General features: G+C 43.5%; 1 long non-coding RNA gene across 1 annotated transcript; it reads right to left on the bottom strand.

The window, feature by feature from the left end:
• Positions 1 to 1,849: 1,849 nt before the first annotated feature.
• Positions 1,850 to 16,085, bottom strand: LOC104610925 (uncharacterized). The gene is made up of 4 exons (XR_002023422.2): positions 15,726 to 16,085; positions 15,092 to 15,370; positions 14,965 to 14,996; positions 1,850 to 2,080 (listed from the first exon to the last, which is right to left on the bottom strand). It is a non-coding gene; the product is annotated as an uncharacterized LOC104610925 (long non-coding RNA).
• Positions 16,086 to 16,668: the final 583 nt, after the last annotated feature.

Below are 16,668 nucleotides of genomic sequence, written 5' to 3'. Positions count from 1 at the left end.
ATACTATAATTATTGAAAATATGGGTAATTAGTATTGTTAATTAACAGTATTAAAATACTGAAATTATTAAAAATACTATAATCATATACTGTTAAAATACTATATTTTCTGTAATTATCAAATATACTGAAAATACTGTTAATTAATGAAAATACTGTTAACTGTTAATAAATACTGCATTTATGAAAATACTATAATTATTGAAAATATGGGTAGTTAGTATTGTTAATTAACAGTATTAAAAATACTATAATCATTAACAATGTTTTTTAACTGTTAATTATTAAAATATTGTAATTATTAAAAGTTAACAGTATTTTAATAATTAATAGTATCTAATAAGTATTTACTAAAATACAGATAATTATTAAAATACTGTTAACTGTTAATAAATACATACTATAATTATTGAAAATATGGTTAATTAGTACTGTTAATTAATTGTATTAAAATACTGAAATCATTATTATTATTATTATTTATTTTTTTATTATTTAAAATATATTTTGCACATTTCCAACTGACCTGTACTGTGTACATGTCCAAATGAACCGTAATGAGTACGAGTCTGGATTAGCTAGACCCGACTATTCGTATTCGGGTTTTCGAAAATGGGCCATCGTAGACCCATTTTCGTCGTCTTCTTTTTCAGTTATTTATGCGTCGTTTCTCAATAAAATAGAGGTTTGACCTCCTACCTGTTGTTAGGGAACGTTTGAAGAAAACCGGCGTAAAAAACTCAAAAGTGAGAGGTAAAACATCTGAAACTCCTACAACATTTGTAACGACTAAAACTTTTGCAATGCCGGCAACCGGAGTAGTTGAACTTTTGCTTGGAAGAAAACTTGCGTATAAAAACTCAGAAGTGAGAGGTTGCATACGAATGGAAGGAAAGAAAATCTCAATAAAAGAGAGTGGCTGAGATGGTTCAACCTTTGGTCTCTTGAAGTTGTTTTCGATCTAAGATTTTTTATTCTCTAAAATCTTTTCATATGGTAATTCTACTACTGTATGCTTTTTTCTATGCCAGAACGCATTTCAGCACAAATTTCCTTTGTTGATTTTTTTTAGAAATTGAAAATTTTTAATTAACTGTCTTTCTTTTATTTCAGTTTGCAGTTCTGCTATAAGCTTTACTTTGCTGAACAGAATAACTTCTTGTTTTAGGTCTTTTACCATAAGAAAAATAGACTTTAGACAAATTCATTAGTTGTACATATGGGCTACAAGAATCTTATATTTTATTTCAATCTTTGCGACATTAACTTGCTAGGATGTTTTCTTGAAAAATGCACAATTCATTTTCTAATACAATTAATGTCTATGCCTGAATCTGTTAAGGCTACTACTGAGAATTTGTAATCTTTGATACGTCTGAGAGTGAGAGGGTAAGTGAAAAAAATGGTGAGATGGTTCAACCTTTGGTCTCTTGAAATTGTTTTTGGTCTCTCTCCTGCTCCCAGCGAGAAGCAGCACTGCAGCAGCAGCAACAGATTTGCCGTGAATTTAGGTGAGAAATGGAGTGTTGAGAGTAGTAAGAACAGAGGCCACCATTCAAGCTCAAAGGTCTCAAAGCTGAGTTGTATGGATCCTGTTGGGCTATAGATTCTTGTACACTGTTCAAGCGGCGGATCAAACATGGTCATGAAATCATAACCAGTAAATTTCAAGAGTGAAGGGAACAGAGCCCCTATTCGCACGTTTGGATTATTGTCACGATGGGTTGCTCTCACGTGGGAATTCGTGCAAGGAGAGAGCACCCCAAAAATGTGTGATATTTTTGTTTGCTTTGCAGAGGCTATGAGAGAGTGCTGGAAATAGTGCGAAATTAATTGTGGATCACAAGTATGTTTTAAAAGAAATTAATTAATTTGGAAATGGTGTAATAAGCACTACCCTTATGAATTTAAAGAGGTTAATATGCTTATTACAAAAGAAAATTTTCATTCTTTACAAAAACATGTTAATACTTGAGGTGAGCTATTTGAATCGTCTTCTATAGCAAAAATCGCTCTTCAATGGGCATCTTTGTCTCAGACTTGTGGTTGTCCCAACTGATTTTCCATCTTCACTAAAAACCTGTTCAGTTAAAAAGGAAATAAGATTATTAAAAGAGCTAGTAAGAGAAAAAAAATTGGCAGCCTAGTCTGAACCAACAATGGTAAAAAACAAACAAACGAAATTTAGTCTAATTCTTGCTTTTTGGTAAAGGAAAGAGATAATCAAACAAATAAATAGAAAGAGAAAAAGGAAGAAATGAAATGATTCTCACAGCTAAGAATCGACACTCCCCCTGTTTCTTTGAAAAAATTATTGGTAATTTTATTTCATTTGGGAGTAAGAGGAGTCAAAAGGTCTTTAGGTGTCCATTTGATCGTTTTCTTTTCATGGAAACTTTTGGAACATTACCATACCATGTGTTCAAAACATCACTTCCGACACTTGGATTATAGAGATTACATATAAGGTGAGCTTAATTATCACATGCATCATCTTTCATGAAAGAGGGTACATCAGTTTTTCAAACTTCATTGATGGGACAAAAACAATTCAATAATCTCTAGTGATCTCTAAAAAAAATATGGGGTTCTATAAGACTTCATTACCCACATCCAACTAAAAATATAAAATGAAGAAAGAACAAATTAGAGCACTCATTCCCTATGACCCTATATTCCTCCATCCCTCTCTTTCTCTCGCCCCCTCTCTCTACTCCAATCACTCACCCCATTCAGTGTTGGCACTTGTCCTTGAGCCCATTCCCAACAAACATGTATGAGCACAAGAACAACAAACCAAAAATAATATAATCCAATAGCAATCCAACCAAGATCATTAAAAATATCTTGTATTGCTGAAAGGGAGGTAATAAGGGAATATAAACAGTGAATCCAAGAATGTTGAAACATATTCCCTAATCTTAATTGCATGGGAGAATTCCGAGAAGTCTCAGTCACTCGTCAAGATCTCAAGTCTCTACTAAAGCCGATATCTTTGGTGCTCAGGCCTTGCATCAAGTGTAATATTCCATGTATATATAAAAAAAAAAAAAAAAAAACACATCTATGAATAATAATAGCCTTGAAAGGAAGGGATGTCCAAGTTCTATGCTCATTCTATTAGAGCCCATGCCCTCCATGCTCATTCTATCAAGTTAATCTCAACTTTGCAAGTAATAATCAAAGATGATCAAGTGAATGGAGCCCTCTACTAAGGACAAAACACGACAAAGGTTTAAGCCATTCTCAAATAAATCAATGGAGGTTTTAATACAAAATAAATAAATAAAATAGATAATTATTATCAATTATGAAGAACTATAAACCAGTTTATTAAAAATCAATAAACCAACTACAAAGAAGATAAACTACCATGCTTGATGTAGGGTGACTTGGCCCGACCTAGTAATAGGGGATACGTGGATACGACCTAACTAGCAGGATAACAGCTCAGTCTGATGCACCAAGTCTGCAACGGATCGAGCTCGGATAACCGAACCACCTCGGGGCAAGTCCGCCTCGGGACAAGTTCACCTCGGGGCACGATCGCATCAGGTCCACCTCGGTTTCAAGGCACTTCGGCATTCGTACCAGGTCGGATCCAAAGGGCACTAGCTCGGGTAATATTGACCGACCATTGCATGGCAACCCCAAAGATCTCGCCACCAGATTCCACGCCTTACGGGATCACGCCTCGTAACTGCTAGTATTATCTCCCCCGTCCGATTCGGGCGGAAGTGATGAATCTTATCAGTTGGCAACGTTATCCCCAATTAACGCGGAAACGAACCTCATCGTAACGAGGATCCCGAAACTGCTCCGCGAAACCCGCGAAGGCTCCACTATATAAATGCTCCACCCCCCGGGGGTGAAAGGTACGCGTAATCCCTACTCTCAAGCCCTCTTGCATTCTAAACTACTATCAGCTCGCAACCAAGTACTAACTTAAGCATCGGAGCGACCTCGCCGAGTAAGCAACCCCGGGTTCTCTGATTTGCCTCTTGCAGACCAACTGAGTTCATCGTCTACTAGGAGCCAGATCACCTTCAGTTGGGAGCAGCCGGATTGCGCAACATCATTTGGCATCGTCTGTGGGAATCGGAACAAGAAGCCTATTTCCTCAAAAAGCATCCATGGCATCCTCCAGTAACGCCGGACAGAATGCTGAAATGAACGTCTCAGGAGGGCAACCTTAGGTCCCATCCGTGTGTATCGGACAGTTCACTGTGCCTCTCTATACAAATGGGGTTCCGACACTAAACGTGCCTCGGGTCATAGTATCGGTGAATGCCCCACTCCCTCCTACGGTGGGTGCAACCTTTGTTGAACCCTTTGTAATTCCCCCTACAGTCGAGTAGAATCAACTTGACGACCTGGTACACTGCATGCGGGCTATTCAAGTCCAAATGCAACAGGTCTAACAATTCCAACAGTACCAGCAACAGGTCATGCACCATTTCTACCAGCAGCAATATCAGCAACAGTTCCCTCCGCTGCAACAGAATCAACAACCAATTCCACCTCGGCATCCGACGACACAGCAAAACAAGTCTCGCCATCAAGGCAATCGCCCTCCTCGTCGGGGAGAGACTTCCCAGATCCAAAATCCTCTCATGAGCCAGGTCTCGTCCCGCGGCAGGAGGGAAAGGCAAGTCACTCCTCCCGCCTCGCAGCAAGTGAATAGGTCGGGAGACACTCAGCCTGCCAGAGCTGCTTTACCTCGGCCTTCGCAGCTTGAAGGTTCACTCGCAGGGAACCGGTTCGGGGTTCTAGTCGCGGGCTCTAGACAAGGCCCCTCTATCCACAGCAGCCAGTGTCAACAGTCCGAGCAACTTCATGCCAGAACAGTGCCCGACAACACTGAAGTTAGCAGCACAAATACCGAACCAGTCAGGAAGCAGCGAAAGCAGCGGAAGCGGCGTCGTAAGACACACCGAGCTACAGTTCCAAGCCAGCTCGCTGGACCAAGTCAGCCCAAACAGCCTAAAGGCAAAGAAGAAGCTAGCTCAGGAACCGCGAAGACCACTCCCCTCCTCTCTGTGCCATCTCCCTTGTCCTTCAAGCTCCTGGCCACCCCAATGCTGAAGGACTTCAAGGTACCTCCGCTAGACAAGTACGACAAGTCATTCAACCCGAATGATCACATAGACTCCTTCCAGTCCCAGATGCACTTAGTTGGGGCTGATGAATCTTGCATGTGTGTTGCCTTCTCTACAACCTTCAAAGGAGTAGCTCGCACGTGGTATAGGAACCTCGCGCCCGGGACGATTAAGAGTTGGGCGCAGTTCGTGCAAATGTTCACCTTGCACTTCATCACCAGTAAGAAGTGTCTGAGGTCACAAGAAATCCTCCTCAGTATAGTCCAGAGGGAAGGAGAGTCGATTCGAAGCTACATCAAACGCTTCAACGACACTTGCTTGCAGATTCCTGACCTAGATCCCGCTGTAAGACTCACAACAGCGAAGAGAGGTATTACTCACAGAGAGTTCAAGTGGCACGTGGTAGCCAACAAGCCCAAGGATATCACTGAGTTTCTCAAGCTCGTTGATCAGTTCATCAGGACAGAAGAAGAGATGAACCAAAAAAGTGAGAACCCAGCGAAGAAGAGAAAACGAGAAGGCGACACCTCGAACAACGGGGACAACAAGCGAAGAAAGGACGAACCAACCAGGGGAGGGAATAAGTCAGATCAGCGTTCCTGAACTCCTTCGATTGAAAGGACAAGCTACATGCCCCTTAATGCGAAGCGGGGAGAGATTCTCATGGCGATCAAAGACGCTTCTTATGTGAAGTGGCCACCTCGGTTGAGGGGAGATCCTAACACAAGAAACAAGAATGTATACTATCATTTCCAAAAAGATCACGATCATAGTACTGAAAATTGTAGAAACCTCCACGATGAGATTGAAGAACTCATCCGTCGCGGATACTTGAAAAACTTTGTACAAAAAGATAATAAAAGTCAAACAGATCAGCAAGGGGAGCAAAGGAGAGATGCTCCTGAGTCCAGCAACAAACAGAGTGAGGAGCCGCAGAGACAACTGCTCGAAGAGATACCCATCCGCGGGGTAATCCATATAATTACCGGCGGGTCTATTGTTGCGGGCTGCACCTCGGCAGCGGCGAAGACCTCAGATCGCGAACTAGAAAGAAAAGAACAGAATCCTTTGAAGCAGCCAAGGCTCGAAGATCCCATATTCTTCACGGAAGACGACGCGCGCGGGATTCAATACCCCCATGATGACGCGCTAGTCATAAAGATGAGGATCAATGACTTCGAGGTGAAGCGCGTCCTGGTCGATTCAGGCAGTTCGGCAGACATCCTGTTCAAGGACGTCTTCGACAAGCTCCAGCTCCAAGAAAGCGACATCAAGCCCACGAATACTCCTCTGGTAGGCTTCAACGAAGAAGTCAGGCCCCTAAAGCGAATTTCAGTACCTGTGGAGGTCGGCATGTGGCCTAATATCGCATGATTCGAGCATACTTTCCTAGTGGTCGCAACTCCCTCCTCATACAACGCCATTATAGGTCGGCCCATCACCCACGCACTTCAGGCAGTGGTGGCCACCTACTATTTGGCTATGAAGTTCCCCACGAACTTCGGAGTACGGGTAACGCGAGGCGACCAGCTCGAGTCTCGCAAATGCTACTTCATCGCCCTCAAAAGGAAAGCCAATGTAGCAGATGACCTCGAGCTAGAGCGACCTACGGAGTACACCGACAGAAGAGACAGTCCACGTACCTGTTTCAATAGAAGATTCAGCTAGGACTCTCCAGATCGGTGCATCAGTCGAGGAACCTCTTCGTTCTCAGCTAGTAAGTTTTTTAATTAAAAATTTAGATATATTTGCATGGTCCGTGGCAGAGATGCCCAGTTTAGATGCAAAAATAATAACTCACAAGTTAAATACTGATCCTGTAGTCAGGCCCGTTAAACAGAAGAAACGCAATCTCGCCACGGAGCGCTGGACGGGGAGGTCGAAATGCTCCTTGCAGCCGATTTCATCAAGGAAGTCCATTACCCGAGTTGGGTAGCTAACCCCGTTCTGGTAAAAAAGACCAACGGTAAATGATGCACGTGCGTCGATTATACCAACCTGAACCGGGCTTGCCCGAAGATTGTTTCCCACTTCCTAAGATCGACCGTCTGCTGAGTTTCTTGGACGCGTACTCAAGATATAATCAGATCAAGATGGACCCTACCGACGAGGAAAAAACGGCTTTCATAACCAAGCTAGGCTTTACTATACAAAGTCATGCCCTTTGAACTAAAAAATAATGGGGCAACCTTCCAGAGATTTGTAAACATAATCTTTGAGCTGTTGATCAGCAACAAGGTTGAGTGTTATATAGACAACATGGTCGTCAAAACCCAATTTTTAAATTGTTTAATAAAATATTTGCTTTGTGTTTTTGAAGTTTTGCGCAAATATAACATGAAGTTAAACCCTAACAAGTGTGTCTTCGGTGTCACCTCGGGTAAATTCCTATGTTACATAGTTAACTGATGTGGCATCGAAGCCAACCTTGAAAAAATAAAGGTCATCCTAGATATAAGGCCGCCTCGTAAATTGAAGGATGTTTAGAAGCTAAACGATCGTATAGCCGCTCTGAGCCGCTTCATGTCCAAGTCGGCAGATCACTGCCTATCTTTTTTCAAGGCGATCAAAAAAAGTAAGGACTTTGAGTGGACCGAAGAGTGCCATCTCGCCTTCGATGAGCTCAAAAAATACTTAACTAGTATCTCGATTCTGACCCGACCCGAGGATGGAGATGTTTTGAAGCTGTACCTCTCCGCAAGTGATGAGGTGGTCAGCTCGGTACTGATAAAGGAAGTAGGTCAGGTTCAATGGCCCATCTACTATATCAGCAAAGTTTTGCAGGATGCAGAAACAAGGTACCCAAAGATCGAGAAACTGGCGTACGCACTGGTCATCGCAACTCGGAAGCTTCAACCGTACTTCCAAGCCCACACCGTCGTCATTCTCACCAACAAACCTTTGAGGCAAATCTTACTCAAGCCCGAGGTATCCAGCAGACTGACGAAGTGGGCCATCGAACTCAGCGAGTACGACATCCGGTATGAGCCTCGAACGGCGATTATGGCCCAAGCCTTAGCCGACTTCGTTGTAGAATGCACCTTCAGCACCACAGTCCCTGAATTGATTGAGCTCGAGCACAGAGAGGAAGCTTCAACCAGTGCGGCACCAATCCCGGTTAGAGCAAGGCCAACTTAGGACGAGGAGCCCTGGATCCTCCATGTAGACGGCTCATCTAATCAGCAAGGAAGCGGAGCCGGCATCATTCTATACGGGCCAAGCGGGGTGAAACTGGAGTACGCACTTCAGTTCGAGTTCGTAGCATCCAATAACAAAGCAGAGTACGAAGCACTGATAGCTGGGCTCGCTCTAGCAAACGAAGAACAAGCCAAACACGTCATCTACAGTGACTCCCAGCTCGTGATCAACCAGGTCACTGGTGATTACGAAGCTCGCAACCCCACCATGGTTGCTTATCTAGCCAACGTCAGGGAAGTTCTACGCGGCTTCCAATCATGCTTCATCAAGCAAATTCCAAGGTCCGAGAACACTGAGGTCGACGCCTTGTCCCGATTAGCCAATACGAGCAACAACACCATGAGGACCGTGTATATAGAGAACCTACCTCGGCCCAACATTTTCGGGGGGGGAAGAAGAGGTCGCTCCTGTTGCACAAGCAGAGCCAAGCTGGATTGACCCACTCGCGAGCTACCTGCTTCACGGGACTCTCCCTGCAGATCGCAACGCAGCCAAAAGGGTAAAGCGACAGGCAACCAAGTATGTCATAATAGACGGATGGTTGTACCGGAGATCCTACACGCTCCCCTACTTGCGCTGCTTGCGACCCTCAGAGGCCGAGCTCGTTCTCCACGACACTCATGAAGGTCTGTGTGGCGGACACTTAGGGGGCAGGGCCCTCGCCCAGAAAGCGCTACGACAGGGGTACTACTGGCCCACGATGAAGGCAGACGCGCTCGAGCTTGTCAAGAAGTGCGACAAATGCCAAAGGCACTCCAACATCCACCACCAACCTGTTGCCGACCTGAAGTACCTCATTAGCCCATGGCCCTTCGCACAGTGGGGAATTGACATTCTTGGACCATTCCCGCCAGCGACATGACAGAGGAGATTCTTGGTGGCAGTAGTGGATTACTTCACGAAGTGGGTGGAGGTGGAACCCCTAGCAACAATCATAGCACGAAGTGTACAAAACTTCTTTTGGAGGAGTATAGTATGCCGCTTCTGACTACCCCGGGTGCTTATCTCTGACAACGGTAAGCAATTCGAAGATATCAAGTTTCAAAATTGGTGTGCCGAGATGGAGATACAACAGAATTTCACTTCGGTGGCACACCCTCAAGCAAATAGGCAGGTGGGAGTCACAAACAGAGCAATACTCCGTAGACTAAAAGCCTGCTTAGCCCGAGCTAAATGACTATGGGTAGACGAGCTACCCAGTGTATTATGGGCCTACCGAACTATAGTGAAGACCGCCACAGGTGAAACCCCCTTCAACCTCACCTATGGCACGGACGCGGTAATCCCAGCCGAGACCGAGGTGCCTACATTACGCTTAGAGGCATACGACGAAGAAACCAACGATGACTAGCTCCGTACCAACCTCGACCTGGTGGAAGTACGGGACCTCACATATATCCGGACCGCAATTTACCAGCAAAGAGTGGCTCAGTACTATAACGATAGGGTCAAGAAGCGGCACTTCCGTGTCGGAGACCTGATCTTTCGAAAAGTTATGGTGTCTGAGCCCGGTGTCGAAAAGTTCGGACCAAACTGGGAAGGTCCCTACCGAATAAAGCGGGTACTCGGGGAAGGTACGTACGAGCTCAATACCTTAGAAGGAAGACAGGTACCTCGAGCATGTAACGTCAGCAATTTAAGGCGATACTACCTGTGATCGTCAAACTGGAAAGCGGACTGTGAGTTACTCCCAGAAGTCCAAGGACTAAAAGAGTCAAGTTGATAAAAGACATCGGCATCATATAAGTCCCAGTCGCCTCTTCAGCTTGGGCGAACTAGTCCCAGTAGCTCCTTTGGCATGGGCGTATAAGTCCCAATTGCCTCCTCGGCATGGGCATATAAGTCCTAATCGCCTCTTCGACATAGGCAAAGTACTTTTAATGCCTAAAGAGTATACAGCTCGAGTTTAAACCCTACGATGTCTAACCCACTTCGGCATATATCAACAGGTTTGGCCCGTTAGGGACAACCGACATTTAAATGAGTAGCCCGTGCGCGGACAGGTCGGGTATATACCCTACAATGTCGCTCACCTCGACGTTCACTATGTAAAGTTGCCCCTACTAATAGTCCAAATAGACAATTCGGGGTAACAAACACTTAGATAAATTTTTACTTTGGTTATCCTTACTTGTTGTCCAGCTCGATAGCTCGACAATTCAGGTAACCTATACATTCGTTGCCCAGATCGGGAGTTATTTACACTTAGAATATTTTTGCACAAGGATTGCTCAGAAAAGTTTATATTTCATTGATGAAAAAGTGTGAGTTCAGAGGTTTCAGTATAACCCGAGCTCGGTGGCCTCGGGGCGTACATCCAAAACATAGAAAGAACAAAAAGCCAAAATTTCTCATGAGGACTGTTAGCAGGATCAATCTCCATGTGCTCTCCCGCATCCTCTTGACCCGAGGAGCCCACCTCTTCGACTTCATCGTCACTTTCCTCCTCTGACAAGTTGGGCTCTTCGTTTGTCACCTTCGCCACCTCGGGGGTAAGGCCCGACATAGTGATGACTCCGAGATCAAGGTCAGGGAACTTTTGCCGCACCAAGTACCTGCACAGCTTGAAACCGGAACGATAGAATCTCGACCCGTATTCGGCCTGGAGATCATGGAACTCCGAGGATTCCTTGAAGCGTTCGATGGCGTGGCTTCTTTCTTCTCGCGCCTCTTGGAGGGCGGTCTCAAAGATCGTAGTCCGCTCCTGGATCGTCGCTTTGAGATTCTCAATCTCTTGTTGAAGCTTTGCCTTCTCCTCGGTCAACATAGATTTTCTCTTGTTGCCCCATTTTTTCATCAGTCAGTGTGGAGATTAGTTCCTGTTGCTTCTCCTCCTCAATCATGGCCAAGATCAACTCCTGCTGACTTTGAGCTCCATTCTTGGCCCGAAGTATCTTGCCCCGAGCAAGGTCCAGTTCGCGATGAAGTTGTCATGCCTTTTCCTCGTCATTTTGACCTGCTTCAGGCGGATCTCAAACCGACACATCAACGAATGAATGGCAGAGTTCACCTAGCAAATAAAAGCGAGGTAAGTACATTTGAAATTGACAAAGAAATAAACTGTAAAGTAAGATATTTACCACCATGCAGTAACCGACAGCTCAAGCTCCGAGCATGGCTGTAGACATGTCAACCCACTCTGCGACCTCGTCAAGAAAGACGGCATCCCTACTCTTGCATATTGCGAGCCGAAGAGTCATTATGCTCTCATTGGAGGACTTGGGCCTCGGTGCAGAAGCGCTTTTCGGCCTGTGAGGTTGGACGCTTTCCTGGTTGGGTACATAAGTGCTCCCCAGTTCGTGAGGCCAAGCATCCTCCTCCTAGTCATCATCCAAGTCCACCACGGGGGGTTGAGGATGAACCTCCTCCTCGAGGAGCTCGGCCGAGATCGGCTCCACGGCCAAGACTTCGGATGGGGTAGGGGCTGAAGGACCGACCTCCCGGCGAAGCTTCTTCGAAGCCTTCCTCTTCTTCCCTCTTTGAGAGCTCTTGAGAAGGTTCTCAGCATCGACCTCCGTCATGGTAACTACAAGAGCAAAAGGTTAGCTGCAAACTAAAAAGAACTTTAAAGTAAAAAACCAAGGTGGAAACCTACCAAGAGGGCTCAGACCAACTCGCACAAGCTTCTCCTCAACCAAGAAATCTTTCATCCCGAGGCAGAGGTCCCTCCACGAGTTGACGACTGCCCTAGTTTCTGCATCCAAGCTCACCCCAGGATCCTTGATAGTCACCCTCTAGTGAGTTAGAAAAGACCACCTTTAGGATTTCGGACAATAAAGTACCTCCTCTTCCAGGCGGGAACCTTGTTCGGGCAGCCGAACAGGATTTTGAACCCATGTCGAGGTGAGATGTAATAGCTTTGTCTGACAAGCCCGCACAGACAAGTAGAATTTCGCTTGATCGCACAGATCGAACTGAAGGTATCTAGGGACAGAGGCCAACTATACATATGGAACAAGGAGATAGTACCAACTATACTCCGGATAGAGTTTGGATGTAGTTGATCGATGGTAATATTAAAAAACTTAACTACCTCTATGATGAAAGGGTGAAGAGGAAAGCGCAGCCCGACCGCGAGCTACTCCTCAAAGACCGCGAGCTCATGGTAATCATGAGCCCAAGGATATTGACCTAGGGGAAGACTAAAGACCAAACTATCGGGAAAACGATAGCGAGCTACTAAGTACATTAGCTTATCCGAGGTCATAGTAGAAAGACCGAAATCATCTGGATCCCGAACCTGGGAAGAAGACGGGGCCTCCGTTCTAGAGGACGGACCCTCTTCCCGAACCTCGGTCTCCCCGAACCAAGATGGCTCAACTTCAAAAAGGGAAGTTTCCTCTAAAGACTGAAGAGGGGAGTCACCCAGCGGCGAGCTGACCTCCCCAGCAGGGGCCGCGGATTGCACCACGGCACCCTCAACCTCAATAGAACTACCTAAAAGCCTATCTACTCTAGAACTAGACATGATTAAAAAGCAAAAGAGAAGCAAACGAAGGAAAACACAAACTCGCCAAAGAGAATGACGACCTCGGAACACAAAGAGAAAGCGAGTTGAAAGACTCTGACATGACCTCAGAAGATACCAATCATTAAATTTGTGGCGAGAAAAATGAGTCACGGACCCCCCTATTTATAACCGCTATGTCCGAGAACTAACGGTCGAGATCGAAACAATCCAACGGCTCCTAGGAAAACCGATTACGTGACCCTCGAGGATAAAATCGGTTCAACGCGTTTTTGGACGTCCGCAGAGTTTATAGATCGTGTAATGTCTGCACATAGGCCAGACGCAACCTGGATTTTCCTGATTGAACCGGGTGGACGAACAAGTCCGACCCATGATTCATCTGGCTAGCTGCCTAGACCTTGGACCAAATCCACTTGGCTCGTCATGAACTCCCCGCACCGGGTCAAGACCCTTGGCTCGAGGAGTGAAAGCAATTAATGAAGGGTGATTTGGCCCAACCTAGTAATAGGGGGACACGTGGACACGACCTAACTAGCACGATGACAGCTTAGTCCGACACACCAAGTCTGCAATGGATCGAGCTCGAATAACCGAACCACCTCGGGGCAAGTCCGCCTCGGGAAAAGTTCACCTCGGGGCACAATCGCATCAGGACCACCTTGGTTCCAAGGCACTTCAGCATTCGTACCAAGTCAGATCCAAAGGGCACTAGCTCGAGTAATATTAACCGACCACTGCATGGCAACCACGAAGATCTCGCCACCAGATTCCACGCCTAACGGGATCACGCCTCGTAACAGCTAGCATTATCTCCCCCGTCCGATTCGGGCGAAAGTGATGAATCTTATCAGTTGGTAGCGTTATCCCAATTAATGCGAAAACGGACCTCATCGTAACGAGGATCCTGGAACTGCTCCGCGAAACCCGCGAAGGCTCTACTATATAAGTGCTCCACTCCCCGAGGGTGAAAGGTACGCATAATCTCTGCTCTCAAGCCCTCTTGCATTCTAAACTACTATCAACTCGCAACCAAGTACTGACTTAAGCATCGGAGCGACCTTGCCGGGTAAGCAACCCCGGGTTCTTTGATTCGCCTCTTGCAAATCAACTGAGTCCGTCGTCTACTGGAAGCCAAATCACCTCCAACTGGGAGTAGCTGGATTGCGCAACATCATTGCTCATTCAGTTAAGGTCCACACCCAAGCTCGATGTTCATTGATGATTAGCTGAATGGAGCTCTCTACAAGGGACAAAAGGCAACGTAGGCATAAGCGATTCTCAAATAAACCTGTTGAGGTTTAAGTAGAAAATGAATAAACAAATAAAATGGAAAAATAAGTAGCAATAATAATAGCTATCAACCAATTTTTGTTAATGATAATGAACAATACCAATGAGTCCAGATCTGCTCCTCACAACATGTATCAGTTGCACATTAAGAACATCTCTCGTACTTGTATGTTATTATTAACGGGAGATGTTCCCAATACACGATGGGATGTGGCTATGAAGTCAATGTAAAGAGTGCTATATGAAGAGCAGATACCAATTCAATACCAATAATGATAGGAATAAAATAATATCCTTGGAAACTACAATAATAAATCAACTATCAAAAAAATAAAATAATATCCTTAATTAGCAAACGGTTTAGCATATCTAGAACCATGACCATTTATACCCAAGTCATCTCAAATTTCTATACCTCATTGATAAGCCATAGAAATATCCTTCCCATCATTTAATTTATGAGTTGCATGTGTAGAAAGCCAACCACTTCAAATGAATTTCAGCATGAGACAACAGGGGATCATGTAAGCTAATTCTTTACATCACAATTCCAAGTAAGTCCAAACTCTTCAAATTTTTGCAAAAAATGTTGCATGAGAAAACAAACAAATTTCCTTGTTGAATATAGCACAATAAATCAAAATAGAGCCCTAATTCACATAAATCTCTAGTTTATAACTTCAAAGGGATTATAATTAATAGAAAGTGCAAGGATTTTCAAGAGAAAAGTAATTACCTGATTCAAGGAATTTGGGTCTTCGAGATTTCTTTTGATTAGCATTTTAAAAAAAACTAAGTTTCATATTGAGGTAAGAAGTCAAAAGTCAATAGACACTAAGGTTTAATGCATTTGATCAATAGCAATGTTTAGTTTTGAAAATTAAAATTAAAGCTGAGAATGATTACCTGAAAATGGGTAAGTCGAAAAATGGAAGGACCTAGATAAAATAATCATGAAATGAACCCATAGGTAAGTAATATGCTATAAAGTCAAAGAACGGGTAAAACTGTAGGGGAAGTCTAAACAGCTTACCCTTGTAATAAAAAGGTGAAGTGATAAGAAACCTGTTGGCAATTGTCGAGCGTCCTTAGCCATGCCCAACAAATGGCTAGCGATCAAAACAAGTTGTAACATAAAGTTGCATCAAAATCCATTGGGAAAGAGCACAAACATACTTCGAGCATGAAAACAAACTCCCTTAGTAGAAGAAAAAAGGAGGAGGAGAACCCAATGGTAGAAACAAAACCCCAAGTGAAATAGAGGAAAGACATCCGAGGCAAGCAGGAAAACAGCCTAGAGCGACCTCAAATCCTATAAAACAAGAAAAATATAAATCTAGGGAGCAAAGAGCAAAATAGAAATCAGAGTTTAGGGAGCATAAACCTGTGAGAAAATAAAAACTCAACGAAAGCAAAACAGAAAGCCAACAATTAATAAACTTGTGAGAAAAAAAAAAAAACAAAATAGAAGGGAACACATAAAGGAAAACATAGTTTAGGGAGCATAAATCACCATAAAAATAACATCCACTGTAAGAAGGAATGGAGGGAACAAATGGAAACTCAACGAAAGCAAAATAGAAAGCCAACAATTAATAAACTTGTGAGAAAAAACAAAATAGAAGGGAACAAATAAAGGAAAGCAGAGTTTAGGGAGCATAAATCACCATAAAAATAACATCCATTGTAAGAAGAAGGAATGGAGGGAACAAATGTGAAACCCCCATTGTAGCCAAACAATTCAAGTATCCCACTGGAGAGGGAGAGGCACGGACCCTTGCTGTCTAACTATCTAAGAAAAGAGACACCCCATCGTCCATTCAGGTATCCCACTGGGGAGGGAGAGGTATGGAACCCATGCTATCTAAGAAGAAGATGGACTGAGAAAAGAGAAACACATGTAAAGATAGATTGGGGCTGCAACTTGCGAGGTTTGAATCGTTTGATTGACTTGGATGCTTCGAGAGAGGGGGGTATTACCCGAGGCAAAGCTTCTCCGAGAAGACACTAAGAGAGATAGAGAGAGTTCGAAACACACACAAAATGCTTGTATGTGAGGAGATTCCGAAAGATGGACTGAGACAATCGCACGTACGAAGTGATTGTACGTGATGCCATTGATCTACTCGCACGAGTAGATTCTATTTGGCGCACGGAGAATGTAGGCATATCGTATATCAGTATTTGTTAATTACTTAAATTAATTTTAAAAGTATTAAATAATTAAAATACGATATTAAATTTCATAAATTTGTTTAATTGTGATATTTTATTGCAATACTTAAGGGTATTTATTAAGATAAGATATTTCCTTTCACTAATGGTATTTATTTAATTACGGTATTAAATTACTGTTATTTAATTACAATAATTTTCATTAATTACAGTATTGATTTCAACTAACGGTATTTATTTAATTCATTAACATTATTGGTTAACGTTATTTTAAATACAGTATATATTTAATTTAATTATGCTATTTATTTTGAAAATAATTTTTATTTAATTACGGTATTTTTATTAATTAATAGTATTTTTTATTAAATACATTATTTCTTTTAACTAATGGCATTTATTTATTTTTGGTATTAAATTATTATTATTTAATCA

This window comes from Nelumbo nucifera, chromosome 1 (genome assembly GCF_055504915.1).
Source record: "Nelumbo nucifera cultivar China Antique chromosome 1, China Antique-T2T, whole genome shotgun sequence".
Classification (NCBI taxonomy): Eukaryota; Viridiplantae; Streptophyta; class Magnoliopsida; order Proteales; family Nelumbonaceae; genus Nelumbo; species Nelumbo nucifera.
This window is presented reverse-complemented; position numbering and strand designations above follow the sequence as displayed.